Source organism: Rousettus aegyptiacus, unplaced genomic scaffold (assembly GCF_014176215.1).
Source record: "Rousettus aegyptiacus isolate mRouAeg1 unplaced genomic scaffold, mRouAeg1.p scaffold_m13_p_18, whole genome shotgun sequence".
Taxonomy (NCBI): Eukaryota; Metazoa; Chordata; class Mammalia; order Chiroptera; family Pteropodidae; genus Rousettus; species Rousettus aegyptiacus.
In genome coordinates this window covers 4,065,664-4,071,950 of record NW_023416293.1, presented here as the reverse complement: position 1 = coordinate 4,071,950, position 6,287 = coordinate 4,065,664, and the positions used below count along the sequence as shown (strand labels likewise).

General features: G+C 52.8%; 1 long non-coding RNA gene across 1 annotated transcript; it reads left to right on the top strand.

Annotated features, from left to right (window-relative positions):
* The first annotated feature begins 440 nt into the window (after positions 1-440).
* LOC118613348 lies at positions 441-6,026 on the top strand. Its single transcript, XR_004955393.1, has 3 exons — positions 441-546; positions 2,266-2,487; positions 4,095-6,026. It is a non-coding gene; the product is annotated as an uncharacterized LOC118613348 (long non-coding RNA).
* The last annotated feature ends 261 nt before the right edge of the window (positions 6,027-6,287 follow it).

Here is a 6,287-nt window from a genome sequence, read left to right as displayed (position 1 = left end):
AGGCTCATGGGTGGAAGTGGAGATCAAGGAACAAAGTGTATGTGGGGGGACTGCGTGGGGTCTAGGCTGGAGGAGATGGAGGAACCCCCCTGCCCTTCCTTCCCCCGCCCCGAAGTCATGTTCACGAAGCAGCTCTGTGGGCGCAGGCTGAGGACCACCCACCGTGTGTGCCCTGCTGGCGAGCGCTGTGCCTGCACGGTGGGCTTCAGCACCCGCCACCTCGCCACCCCACAAACCCGTCACGACTTCCCAGGACTCTGTCGAGTCTTCTGAAAAGACTGGCTCCCTTGTGCTGGCCGTCGCCCCTCCCTTCCTGGGAGGGGGACCCGGCCGCCCCGTTGGGAATCTCCTGGCGCGGGGACAGGAGCCGCAGAGCCGGGACGGAGGCGGCCCGGCCCCCCGCGCAGCGGCCGCCTGGCTGCCGTCCGCGCAGCGGCAGGTGAGCGCCCGCCGGGTTCCCACGTCTGGGCTGCGGCGGGAGGCTCCGGGGCCTTCGCGGAGGGAGCGCAGAGTCCTGAAGGTCAGGAGCCGTTTCTCGGAGGAAGGGTGAGTGATGGGTAATTGGTGAATCCTGGGGGTACGATCTGGAAGCAAGCGGGGAGCAGTAAGAGAGGGCGGCGAGGGAGGGGGAGCCGGATGCCGGCGAGCTTTGCAAAGAGCCTTGCTGTTACCGTTTGCTGTCATCTGGAATCCTCTGGGGACCCAAAAGGGTTCAGGCTGAGGAGGGACACGGTCAGATCTGCGCGTGGTGATGCAGACGGCGGCGGCGGGGCGGGCGCGTGGGCACCGATGCGTCCGAGGACGCCAGCCGCCGACACGGGGCACGCGGGGTGGGAAGGGGCAGCTCTGTGCGAAGTTCCGGCCAGCGGGACCCGCAGGACCCCAAGGAGGCACCTGGGGGACGGTGTGAGGGGGTGCGTCCTTTACCACCGTGGGCGCCAAGTGCGTCACTCACCTTCCCCACCCAATACTGGCAGGAGACTGACCTTCCCCTCCTCCCCCCACGTGACTAAGACTCCCCGAACCTACTGAAGGGTGGGTACCCGCCGTCTCCGTGGTCTCCAGGGGAGAACCCCGGCTGCTCAGGGCCCGCCCACGACGGCGGGGCGACACGTGGTATAAAACACGGCCCAGCGGTCCTCTGCAAACTGCCGCTCAGGACAGATCCTGTCACCCATCAGCACGGTCTCTAAAGTTCATCCTGAACTCACCCCCGACGTCACTGGACCACTGCTCGGGCCTCCCCACTCTCGAGGGAGCGGCCAGGAAATCTTTTCAAAATATAAATCAGATGGTCACTGCTTGGTTCAGCGCCCTTCCCGCCATGACTCCCTGCTGCGCCTGGTGTGGAAGGCGCCCCTCGCCTCCCCTGCGCAGCCCTGGTCACCTGCTCCCGCCCTCCCCTCTGACCCGCCCCCACTGCTCCGCCCAGCTCCAGCTCCCAGCTTCAGGCTCCCAGCTTCACGGGTCACCTTTCTTCAAACATGCCATTCGTTCCGCGGGCTGGGCCATTGCCCCCAGGTCTGCACGGGGCAAACACAGCGTGTAGGCCTCAGATGAGCGTCGCCTCAGAGCAGCCTGCCTTGATCCTGACCCCTGAGCTGAGGTAGCTCCACCATCGCCTTTCACTTCCGTCGATGTTTTCCCTATCTGACCTATTTCCTTTCCTCGTTTACTTCATCTGTCTCTGCCCAACAGGATGTCAGCTCATAGCAGGGCCCTTGCTGGGCTCGACGTCCATAGTTTCACCAGGGTCTGGCACTGGGAGACTAGGTGCTCAAGAAGTATTTGCTCCACGAATTCTAATTGAATGCTGTAGAGCTCGCGGTCCAAACTGCTCCATAGCCCTGGTGTGCAGCCGGGTGATACCCTAGTCCCTAAAGACAGCACACAATGCTAAGTGTCAGCCTGAGAAGATGATCTCGTTGCCCTCGGCGACAGGACTGATTCCTGGCACTGTGCTGTGTGCACCGCAGCCAGTCGCCGCCTGCACATCCTGTGGCATTGGTCCCCTCCCAGCCTGTCGTTGAAGCGCACCTCCCCCCTGCCCCAGCGCCAAAGTCCACTCCGCTTCCTGCCCTGGGGGACATGCCTCTCCTTTTAGGAACCGCCCATTCCTTACTCCAGTTTGGAGCTGGGCTGGCACTGAAGACAGCACCTGGTGGGAGCTGGGGGGGGCGGGCACAGAGTGAGCACTTTGGTCACAAAGACCTTTGAGAACAGGAAGCTGAGAAAAAGGCCCATGAGTCCGAATCACGCATACAGGTTTCCAGGAGGTCCCTGTGTCACCGCAGCCTGTCCATGCATCCAAAGACCCAATCAGGAGGCTCCTCTCCCAGGTCCTCAGAACTGCTGTTTACTACTGACTTGGCAAAGGTGTTCGCACACAAGACCTCATTACACCTGAGAAGCCCGCAGGAGCCCGGTTCCCGGATTACGGAAGAGAAAGCCTGTCGACCAGCCGGGGCACCGTCCCTGGCGCAGCAGGTGGGCGGAGAGGGCTGAAGCCAGAATCCCAGGAACTGGCCTGTGGGAGACATAAGGGGAAGTGGAGGCCAAGGGGAGGAAGAGGGCGCAGAAGCACAGCAGGAAATCAGGGGGACGCTGGAGGCCAGTGGAGCGGATGTTTAAGAGGGAAGCAGTAAACAGGGCTTCGGACAAAGCAGCCCAGGATGCGAAGCTGTCAATGGCTTTAACTACAGAGACTGCTGGTGACCTTTGGTGGAGGCAGAAGCCAGCCTAGTGTTGAGACAGCTGAGACAAGGAGCCTTGGCTTTTTCCCCAAGTAGCATATGATGGAGTGGAGACTGGGCAGAGGCTAGAGAGGACCAGGCTCAGGGAACACGAGCTTCTTTCCTTTTAAGGTGAAACTTGAGCATGCTTGCATGCTGAAGGGAGGTGGCCACGCCAGGAAGAGCACCTAAACGCAGGGAGGACTCAGGAGAGAGGGGAGGGGAGGGGAGGGGAAAGGAGGGGATGGCTTGGGAGCAACAGCAGCCAGAAGGATGCAGGGCAGATTTAGGGCCTTCAGGCTGGGGTCACAGGGTACCGGGCCTGTAGTGGCTGTTGTGGGGAGCAAGTCATGCAAGGCCGCAGAAGGGAGCCGAGAGGCCCTGTGGCCTAATGACCTGGACCAGTATCCTGGAGAGGGATCAGGGGCGTTATAGGCAGCACTTGCCAGTCCAAGTGTCTGAACTGAACAGGGTTGAGGGTTTTGCTTTTCTCCTGCAAACCTTTATGGAGGAAGCAGTCTCGTCCCTCGTTAGTTGGTGTGGCTCCACGAGAGCCGTTTTAATAGAACACGTGGATCATAGAAGGAAACTGTTCCGTGAAAGCTAACTGGCAAAAGGGGTTGTGGCCCTGTATTTACAGGTAAAATAGTCCAATCCCACTGAGGCATATGTATCAACAAATGGAGAAAACCAGGGAAAAGGATTCCATGTTAAGATGACTAGGACCTAATCTGGTGTTGGCTCTGCTGCAAATGATTATATGCTATCAGGTCGGAGTGGTGTTATTTTTAAAATATACTCATTGTTAAAAGGGAGAGGAACCAGGTAGCTGCAGACTCTCAGCTTTAACAGCCTCGGGGCTCAGCCTGGAGGATCTATCTGTCCCTCGCTGCCTGGACCCTGTCAGCTGAGGCCCCACTGGGGACATGGCTCCCCACCTTGCGGGACGGCTGTCAGTCTGGAGCTTGCTTTAGCTGGCCACTCATTCTGTAAAATGTCTCCAGAATCTGCAGCTGTTTCTGGCCGGGATGGAGTCTTGGTAGCAGGGTTTCCAGGTGGGAAATTGCGTCACGAAATGCCTTAGTTGGGTTCATTTGGTTCAGTCCTCCCAGTCCACAGGGAAGAAACACAAGTCCAGCCCAGAGTGGCTGAGTCCTGTGTTACCCTCACCTAATGGCAGTGTCTACACTGGAGACCGGGGGTGGGGTGCTGTCCCAAGAAGACAGGGAAACTAAGGGGGTGGTGGCCCGTTCAGACACTAGCAATTAGTACTTGAAGCCATAAAGTATGACGGGCTCTGTGGTACACCCATCTGGGGGCTGAAAGAAATAAAAATCTTCACTTTCATGTCTCGTCTCCCAGGACTGGCTGGCTCTAGGTGTACTCAGCGTTGTGCAAAGATTTCCCCAAGCCTCTCACAGAGGTCTACGATCCCTGAGGGAGAAACTACTCATGGGACACAAGACAGCGTTTGTCACAGCATTTTTAATCCCACAAGGGATTTAATTATACTAAAGAGCAAAACGAATGTTCCCTGAAAGATTCTGCACCTCTTCCAACCAGCTCACAGTGAAGTTTCTGGGGACAGGTGTCTGCCCCAGAGACAACTGAGGCCGCGGGCTACTGCTGGTGCCTTATTTAAAAAAGGCTGAACTCTGAGGAGTTCCTGACAATCGCTCTGGGGAACGACACAGGCCCCTTAGTCTCCTCACAGACTGCTGAGAAAAGGGCTTTAAAAGGCAGACAGATGCCCCCAGAAGAGGAGTTCCACCAGACCTGGACTCTGAGGCTAGTTCTCAGGGGGACCCTGCAGGCCAGGGGGAGCACGAGGGCGGCGCCGTCCAGGCTCCGCCCTCTGGGTCCCTTCACACTTAAGGCTTAAAGAGTCAGCAATCCTGCTCTTGCTGCTGCGTAAAAAATCAACAGTCTGTCCAGCGCACAAAAATGGGAGAAAATATTTACAAATCATATATCTGTTAAGGGACTGATATCCAACATATACAATTCATCAACAAAAAAAGAATCGATTTAAAAATGAGCAAAGGACCTGAATAGACATTTCTCTAAAGACGATACTCAGCCAACAGGCACATGAAAAAATGCTCAACATCATTAATCATTAGGGAAATGCAAATCGAAACCAGTGGGACACTGCTTCACATCCACCATGACTACCCCGCCCTGCCCCGCTTAGTCAGAAAATGACAGGCGTCGGAGGGGTTGTGGAGAAGCAGGAACCCTCATACGTTGCTGGCGGACTGTAACTGGCATGGCCACCGTGGATAACAGTTTGGCTGTTCCTCAAGAAGTCAAAGAATTATCATATGACCCAGCAATTCTGCTCCTAGGTATATATACCCAAAAGACCTGAAAACAGATATTGGAACAAATACTAGTCAAAAGATGGAAAACCACCCAAATGTCCATAAACAGATGGATCAACAAGTTGTGATGTATCCACAGAATGAATTATCATTCAGCCACAAAAAGCAATGACACGTGCTGGAACTTGGATTAACTTTGAAAAATATTATGCTAAGTGTCAGATATTGTGGGATTCCACGTATATGAACTATCCAGAAGAGGCAAATCCAGAGACAGAAAACAGGTTAGTGGGTGCCAAGGAACGGGAGGAGCGGGGACCGGGAGGCGGGGGGCAGGGGGCGTGACGTGTGTTCTGGGGTGATGCAAGTTTTAACAGGTGATGGTTGCACAACACTGAATGCAGTAAATGCCACCGAACTGGGCTTGAAAATGGTTAATTGTACATGATTTTCAACTAATACAAGGAGGAAGAAAGTCCAATGAAGCTCTTATGTACTGATTACACAGATTACCAAAAAGTTTTAAGTGAAAAAAGTTGTAGATATATTAGGTAGGGAAATATTTTATAAACACGTACATATTTACTTGGACATGCCAAATACACATGAGACTGATAATATTGCTTGTCTCCAGGGATCAAAGTTTGAGTCCTTGGTGGCTGGGGACAGGATAGGAAGCTTTTTTATATATAAACCTTTGCACCTGTAAATGTTAATATTCATATTGAAAAGCAAAATACCAAAACTAGCTAAAACAATTTTGAAAAGAAAGGAGAAGGGAATGTCTCTCACCTAGATATTGACTTATTTTAAAGCTAAAGTAACTAAGACAATATATTGGCACAAAAGTATAATAACAATTTATCAAAACAGAGCCCCCCCCACTAATACACACAAGCATATGTACATATATATGTGTAATATGCTCTCTATATATCACTCATAAATATATAAAAATATATAATCTCCTTTGTATATTCGTATATAGGAAATAAAAACTATCCTTTGTATAACTATGAATATTAGAATAATTTTTGTTAGCCCTATGGAAGAATAAAGTAATAGAAAACTCCTACCTTATACTGAAAATAAACTTCAGGTGTACTTGAGACCTAAATACAAAGCACATTTTAAAATACAGAAGACTATCTTTATATCCTTAAGGCTGGGGAAACTCATTAAAGAAGATATGAAAAACAAAAACTATGAATGTTTAATCAATTCAAATTAA